This window comes from Pinus tabuliformis, chromosome 5_2 (assembly GCF_031772625.1).
Source record: "Pinus tabuliformis cultivar Carrire ecotype Pingquan chromosome 5_2, CPIR1, whole genome shotgun sequence".
NCBI classification, from domain to species: Eukaryota; Viridiplantae; Streptophyta; class Pinopsida; order Pinales; family Pinaceae; genus Pinus; species Pinus tabuliformis.
This window is the reverse complement of record NC_142306.1, coordinates 714,949,726-714,958,942: the sequence shown is the minus strand read 5'-3', so window position 1 is coordinate 714,958,942 and position 9,217 is coordinate 714,949,726.

Below are 9,217 nucleotides of genomic sequence, written 5' to 3'. Positions count from 1 at the left end.
AAGAACAACATGTTTAGGGACTGAGGATCCCTGTAATTATCGACATTTCATGCTTCATGTTACGAGGCACAAAAATGTCTATAACAGTTGCCCCCTAAAGTATGAGGCCGTTTATCGGGTGAAATGCTTTATCTAGAGGGTCCGAAGTTTATTCCAGTGCTGAGGAGGCGCCCTGTAATACAATACAATACAATACATTATTTTTCATTCTGTTTTCATGATCTAGCTGAGGCGGGCATTCCCATGCTCAGCTTTATAAATACATTTTGGTACATAGAACAGACGATCGTCTGATGGTAGACCGATAATTCTCTGCTGGAATTATCATCCTTTGAGTAGGATGATCATCTGCTGCAATGATGTACATGACAAATGCTTTTATATTTCCTGAATATGTATCGCAGCCCGGATGGATGAAACTAGATCCGGGGTCTTCAAACTCGTTCGATCTTCACTCTAAGTACAAGTCGATCCATGTGAGAATTTCGCTGAAGTCGAACATGGAAAGACATCGCTTGATTACCGGTCAATGATAAAAACCGTTAATAAGCGCGAGAGGAATCACCGATAATGATAATGACCCTCAAGGTACTGCAGTACAATTCACGTGGCGTGAATAAAGGACTTGGCGTCGAACGCCACGCAAAATCTTCTGGTCGAAGGTCATTGATGTATACCTGTCGCCGGAAGTGAGAAACTTGCCATTGAGGCATGCAAGCTTCAAAGTACTGATGGGGTTGTTCCTAGATCAACTTCTTGGATAATGAGCTGAAGTCGACAAGAAGCGATCCGTCAAAGGAGGGCCTTAATGAATCCCACATCAATGACACGGAACGGAGCTAATGATTTTAGTGGAGGTGAAAACAAACTGTGATATATGATTCAGGGTGGCGATCATGAATGGATGAAGGATAATGTATGGCAGTGGATGGGACACGGTTGACACTTTCAGAATGACCCCTCTTGAACATATAACGACACTGATGCGATGGATCGGTAGCATTACCCCAAATGTGGATGGTTTGGCGAAGACCATGGTGATGAGACCGGTGAATGAAACAACCCAACCCGATGTGGAACGGAGGAAAAGTGTCATGTTCAAGAGTGACTTGCTACCATTAAGCTTTGATGTTCTCCCAATTTTTCCCCAGTCATTTCTGACCAGTACCTCTTTATTTTTGTCAAGCTTGAGGAGGATAACATATGCTTGTTCTATAACCTGCCCTTCGGGCAAGCCCATCGCTATGATTTAACGAGCTTAGCGATAGGGAAACTCGTTCTCGTCTAAAGACAAGTTTGTCGCTATTTAATGAATTTAACGAGTCTAACGACAAGGATAACTCGGTCCTTTTCATTTTTAGAGAGTCTGAAAAGGTACATAAAGTCAACTCCAAAATTCCTTTTTCGTCATCTAATCCCTTAAGTCCGAAAAAGTATAAAACAATACAGAAGGGATGAATTTTCGATTGCTTTAACGAGCCGAACAAAACAAGCGCTCGATCTTTTTGTGCAATAATCCCTCAGGTCCAAAAAGATTAAAATCTAGAGGAGGGATAGCGTTCCGGTCGTTTAACGAGCTGGAAGGCCAAAACTCGGCAAACTTTTCATATTTTACGAGTCAGTGAAAAGAGCTCAAAGAAGACTCGTCTTTTGAGGAACGAGTGATAAACAGGGATAGCAGCAGATTCCAGGTACAAATTGGAATTTTCCAATCACGGTAGTGTCACAATGATGGCTAGATGAAATCACTCTTCGCAGATGCTCCTCAAAATGGGTAAACACACATATGGGGGTGAACGACCGGCCAAATGACAGTGGAGGTGATGGATGAAAACACGACCAAGGTTTTTAAGGCTGATAAATTTACGATCGCAAGGGTTATTTACCGAGATAGGTTCATTTTTTAATGAGCTTGAACTCTGGTGGAAACTTTTGCTCACACTTTTCTATTTTTTAACAAGCATAAATTCCGTGGTAAAACTGCTCGATTCATGGTCAAATTTGATTTTTTACTTTTACTAGCTTTTCTCTTTTCAAATGTAGTACTTCACCATCAATTGCTGCAACAAATTTTGTTAGAAATGGACAACATTTGCATGAAAATGAGATTATAACCCTAATATTTAACTTTAAACTGTGTAAAAAGTCATAAAAAGGTGTTTTTACCTCTCATTTACCATTTCATTTGCATTTTGCTTGTTGGAGCTCTGGAGGTGCCTCTTCTTCCTTGATTTTCACCAGCTGATTTCGGGAGATTCTGTGGACGATTTTCGGCGCCGTTTGGACCAGGTAGGAGCTAAACCTTAGCCCTTCACTTTCATGGTTTCCTTTTTCAGTTTCATGCACATTTTTCAGGGTTTCTGAGCCCCAGGGGTTTCATCAGGGCGCCCTGGCATCAGCGCAGGTTCTCCTTTCGAAACTTGCGTTGTATTTCAGGTGGTCTTAAGGCAGACTGCCTCTCAACGCAAGGGGGAGACTCTCTGCCTGCGCTGGGCCTAGAAAAACTGATCCTGCATGTGTTTTTTGATGACTTTTCGCCAGTTTTTCATCAAAATTAGGAACTTACTCCTTCTCTTGTTTGCTTGTAGGGAACTTTGAACAAAATGTCCCTTACATGGCGAGAACGAGAACATGAAGCAGAGGACATGGTTGCACTCCATGACCCGGTCACGGTGAGCGCGCTTCGGAACTGTGGCCTACTGAAGTTCTTCCGTATCTCTAGCATGAGAGCACAGATTTCTTTACTGCAGTATATGCTTGATGCTTGGGATCCTGTTAACCAAGTATTCCAGATTAGGGGGAAAACCATCCCCTTGACCATAGAGGACATGTACTTCTTGACTGGGTTGTCAAGGCGGGGTGCCCCCATTTCTTTGTCAGGTACGGCTCGAGGGACTACTTCCACCAGAGACTATATCCGTCAGTATTGCCGGGAAGGTTCATAGCCGAGCAAAGACGGCAAGATCAATATCCGTGACATCACTGACAGGTCTCTTAGGTCCATTCTGTTTACTATTGGTAGGATGGCCGGTAGCGCAGCTTTACATGTTGCCAACAGATCTTACATGCAGCACGCTTTGGAGTGTCTCCAACCGAAAGTGTTTAACTGGTGTGATGCAGTACTTGTTCAGATGAAAAGTCAATTGACCAAGGTAAAGGACGGGAAGCTGAAGAACTTTGGGTTTGGTTCTATTCTGACTGCCTTTGCCTTGGAGAAAATCCCACTGATGCAGCCTCAGTACATCATACTTGACTTGCCTTCTCCGACCGAGCCACGCATGCAGAGGTGGGTTGACCACATGTCCCGACATGCTGGTCAACCTCAGATTACTTTTACTGAGGCCTTCTTTAGGTGGTTCGAGCGTCAGGAGATGGTGTTTTCTGAGTATCCATATGTGGGTATGGACTACCGAGGTGATCCGGACTTGGTGCTACCGGATGGCGAGCAATGGGGCGCTATTGGTAAAATCTCTGACCATGTTACTGTTTATTGTTTTTACTCATGATGTTATTGTGCAAAACTGATCAAACTCTTGGGTGCATGCAGATGTTGGTCCTGTTCGTTCAGCAGCTCGTCCACGATCGCCAGTTGCTGCCCCAGCAGCAGAGCCTGCTAGGCGAGTTGTCATTCGCGACCTTGGTGATACTGAGATACTTGCAGCTGTGCAGGAGCAGGTCGAGAGCCTTACTCGTGGTCTTCCGGATGTACAGATTGACAAGTTACCTTTACAGTTGCAGCGGCACACTATTGGCGTGCCTAGACGATGGACTCGTCTCTTGCGCATGATTGCACAGACCGTGACGTACTTTCATGAGCACCACTAGGCTAGGGTGCCCCCTAGCATCTTTTTGAGTTCTAGGTCATATGACCAATTTTGTTTTGAGCACATCATGTACAAACTATAAACAGCTTTATATATTTTGATTTTCGGGGTTTATTCTGGTTTATTTGCGATCCACTTGCATAGCACCGATGCATCTCTTTTTATATATGTCGTAAATGTCTATCTAATACATAGTTTGCTAATGAATCTGTTAATGTGTTCAAGTTTCTGGAAATATGTTGGTATTGAATTGAATCAAACTCTCTTTCCAAAATCTTAACCCTCAGAAACATTCGATAAATAGCTGGATTGCGGACTGAATATATACCAGTGAGTTGTAGTATCACAAGCTGTGAGTCTAGCCTAACAATTAGTTGGCGTATACCATGAGCGATGGTATCAGAGAGGAGTTCAATCAACGCGCTATACTCAGCGATGTTGTTCGTTGACTGCCCAATACACACACCTCTGAAACTCACTAACTCGCCGCTTGGATCAAAAATGGCCCAGGCTGCGGAGGACAAATTCCGCGTACTACGACTCGCTCCGTCGGCATATCCTACATATGTCTCAGAAAAATTCGACATCTGCAACAAACGAGAAGGGAGGATTACTAAACCGAAACAAACACTTTAGCGAAAACAAAATACAACAAAAGCACTCAGGTTACTATTCAGGCATAGTAACGCTTGAGGTACAACCCGTTGCGGGGTTGCGCCAGTGGTATCCCGTCATAATCCATTAACTCGTAGGCTCCTTTTGCTAACACCCTTTTAACAATATAGGGACCCATCCATAAGGACTTAAATTTTCCTGCTCCTAATTTGTCGGATTCTTGGTCGTAAAGCAAAACCAAGTCACCTTCAGAGAAGATACGAGGTTTGACATTCTTGTCGAACTGCGCCTTGACTCGTTTCTTATGGGCTTCGTTCGCCAAAGCGGCGTCACGACGGTTTTCATCCAACTGGATCAATTCCAAGAAACGAGCCTCTTCTTCTGAGGTTCCGGGGAGAAGGTCAATTGCGAGTTTAAGAGACGAAATTTCGCACTGGATCGGTAAGACTGCCTCCAGGCCATACACCAATTGGAATGGTGTGAACCCAGTGGCGTTTTTTACCGAGGTTCGGTAAGCCCACAATGCTGAGTACAGGAGTAGGTGCCATCTTCTTTTGTGAACCCCGATCATCCTTTGCAACATACGCTTCAGGACTTTGTTGATTGCCTCAACTTGTCCGTTTGCTTGTGGATAATATGGGGTAGAGCTGTCGTGCGATAGCCCTAATTTGGCAGCTAACTCTACCATCATGTGATTGCAAAAATGCGATCCATGATCTGTTACTATAGCCTGCGGAACGCCGAACCTGGCGACTACATGATTAAAAAAGAAAAGGGCAGCTGTTTCACCAGTGTTATCCAATGTAGGCATCGCCTCGGCCCATTTGGTAAAATAGTCAACAACGACTATAATATACCCATGCCCCCCGGTCGAGGTGGGGTTACATTGCATGAAATCGATGCCCCACTTGGCGAAAGGCCCAACAGCAACTATAGGCTGCAACGGTGCGGGCGGTCTCCTGGTTTTGCTATCAAAGATCTGACACGCATGACAACTTCTGAAAGCTATTATGCAATCTTTAAACATAGTTGGCCAGAAATATCCTGCTCGTAAGATTCTTTGTGCTGTTGCATATCCAGATTGATGCCCCCCGCACGCGCCTGAATGACAATCATTCAGGGCTTTCTCGGCCTCCTCATGGGTAAGGCACCTTCTCAGAACCGTATCGACACCACGACGGTAAAATGTATCACCGACGATCATGTAGTCTTTAGATTGGTATCGTATACGCTTCCGTTCTGAGTGTGAGGTTTTGTTGTGGGGAAAAGTATCCGACTCGGATGACCCTATCCCTACTCTAAAGGTGACAGTCTTTAGCAACAACTGAAAGTAAAGCTTTAATGTTTTCCTTTATAAAAGTACAGAGAGAAGGAAGAAAAGATTAACCAACCGGTGTCTTTCGCTTTTGTCGATCCTTATCCTCTCTCTTTGTCTCTTGTTCCTAGCTCCTTGCTCCCTTTGCCGGTCTAGCTACACACAGATCCTGCACAACGGAGAGCGAAGACTACAAGATACATGTACTCATAACTGATGCATGGATTAGAGTGAATCAAATATACAAGTAAATACAATACATCAATGCAATACAAGTATATAGGAGAACATTCAAAGCTTTATTGATAAAAGTAACAGGGTTCTGAGAAGGTTACAACCATCAATGGCTCCAATCCAGCAGCACCTCCCCAGCAGCAAGAAATCTCCTCTTCACCTCTATAAAAGCAATCACCCAATAGCTCTAACTGTAAACCAACAGCACTTCCTTGCTTTGCACAAAATTCCAGCCTCCTTAGACCTCATAGAAGAGCTCTATATATAGGATAGAAGAAGAAAGGATGAGTCAGCTTGAGACTGACATAAAGCTGCCTTGTGTCCTTTCCCTCTTCAGTTAATCTTCAGTTCTTAAGTCCACTTGGAGATCCTTGCTTACACATGGAGATCAAGTACCTCTTACTCATCACAGGGCGAATCCCATGAACCAAGTGTCAGTTTGGAAGCTTCCTGGGCAATTGACACCTTGCAGAATGACTGTGCCACTTGGCCAATCTCGCCCAGCGCAGGTAGCCTTCATTAGATTTGACTTTCAGCGCGGTACAAGGAGGAGCAGTTGCATTCCAGCGCAGATGCTCAGTGGAGCAGCTGACATGATCCAAAAATAGCCTGTTTTTGAGTGTTTTCAGGTGGAGAACTGATGGGAAGTGCTGTGGTTCGCTGACCTTGTTCTTCTAGGGGTAAGAACAACATGTTTAGGGACTGAGGATCCCTGTAATTATCGACATTTCATGCTCCATGTTACGAGGCACAAAAATGTCTATAACAGTTGGATTTCTGGATGGTATTGTTCCAGAACAAGTTGATCGATACTAACAGTGTAATAGAGTTGGACATGTGAAAGATCAGTATTTTGATCTTCTCCCATGTGATCATTGTGGAAAGTGAAATCACCATTCAAACATATGTTCTAGAAAGAAGACTACTGCAAGAGAGAAACTAAATTTTGGATGGATCACTTCTTGGGATTGGTAAAAAACAACCAAGAAGATTTACAGGTCATACCGCAGGATATGTTCGAGAGTATTGACCAGCCTTGCAGTGATGAATACAACTTCTCGCCCTGTATCCGACAAGGGGGGAATTGGTTATGGTCTGCTACAAGTTCGAATATTTGTCAAGCGAGCCTAAGACACAGATCGTAATTTTGTTGCTACTAGTTCAGATTCAAAGTTGTAGACAAATTTTTGAATTATGCTCTATGAGAATGAGCATGATTGCATGCTTTTGGCATGTTATTTTGATTGATCTCAGAACTTCTATGCAGGTTCTAGACGTGGGTATCATTTTTGGTTTTCTCTTAAAAACCACCGTGTTCGATTTGTGGTTATCCTTAAAAACCATTCTGAGAGACATTCAACTAAGTCTTGGTTGAGATGCATTTTTTTCATTTTGAGCTCTCATTCTTGGACTTTGATACATCCCTTCGTATTAAGGGGGGAATGTCAGTCAAATAATCCTCAATATTAAGTTGATGTTAGGGTGATTGGTTATTCGAGTCCAAGAAGACCCGAAAACTAATTCAACGGTTTCTTTTATGTATTTATATGTACATAATGTACATCATTCATTGAGATCAATTAATATATGTTTGTATTTGGTTTCCAATATCGCGTGTCTAACATATACCAAGTAAGGAAAATGAGGTAAAAGGATCTCTTATAGAACCCCACAAAATCATTTTGTGTTAAATTGTTTTCCCAAGGAAAAATCGTAATTTTATTCATAATTGATCCAAGTGGATGTTGGTGGCCACCCACCTATCCCACTTGGACCCCCACAACTGTTTCTTTCATTTTTTCAATTTCCTTATTTGTAGCACAATTTACTATTTTTAGCAGTTTTTTGGGTCCTAAACTTCCAGAGCCGTTTTGAGGCCCTAAATGACGTTTTTTGGGAAAACTAAGAGCAACATTGCTTATAAAATGACGTCGCTCACTCAAAAATTGTAGTCCTCGGATAGATCTTTCTAACGAGGTATTGTGCACGTCAAACGAAGATCGTATGCTAAAGTTACGACCCCGGGAAGTTGATGTACCAATTTACCCAAACAGGGCCCGTAATTTGGCATTTTATCTCCTAGGGTTAGGTTTTTGGAGGTTTAGGGTTTTCCATTGTTTCTCAACAATAAATAGGCCTTCGAGCCTCATTGTAACATAGTTCAGAGGCATGTAGCCGCCACATCTCTTCTTAGAGATAAGCTACCATCGCCCTAGCTGGTTTATTTCCATTTTTGTTTGTAAGCATATTTCTGTATTTTACATTAATTAAATGAAAGTATTATTTCTACTGCATCTCTGTATTTATCGCTATTTCTGTACTTTGTTGCGTTCCTGTTTAAATCTGGATTAATAATGAACAAAATTACATATTGCAAATGCTAGAAATCATATGCGTAAAATAACAGATCCTGGTATCCAAGATCAATAACAATTCATCAAAGAGTTAATACAAATATACTCTCTTCAACCTTCTTTTTTTTCGACTTTCCTCCAACCATTAGAGTTGGGAGTCGAAGACACAATAGTCATTTGCATCTATTTTACATTTACATGAATTTCTTTATCAGAATCTGAACTTTCTAATGCATGAATTCTTTTGGTACCACTGACTTCTTTTTCAGATGGGATTTTCTATATATGTTGCTGCGAAATGAAAGGCATTGGAACTATTGAAGAATTATGTTCAACATCGCTCTTCTATATGGATTCCTGGCATTTCTGGACATTGTTGTTTAAGGCTTTTTTTGGGATTTCTGCATCCTCTACTTCCACTTCATGGGAACCTAAAAACTACCAACCTTTTTGCTTTGGAGCTTATCACTTTTTCCTTTTTGGATCTGTTTTTGCTTGTGGACACACATTTTGAAGATGACTAGTTTGTAAACATGTACAAAAATGAAATGTCGTATTCTCATAATAAAGAGGCTGGGACCATTGCAGATTGTTGTGTAACAAAATAATTCTATTAGGTAAACCTTTATTGAGGTCTACCTCTACACAGATTCTGGAAAAGGTGAAAATTCCCTTTGAGACTCTATCTGCATCCACTTTTAGGAACTTCCCCAAGGAATTCCCTATTCCTTCTAATACTAAGTGATGCCAAAAATGCAGGGGGAGGTTATGTAACCGAACCCATATTGGCATTTTGGAGACCACCATGGTATTTGCATCAAATCCCGGGAACCAAGGTATCAAGAAGAGACCTGCATTGGCCCAAAACCATGGTC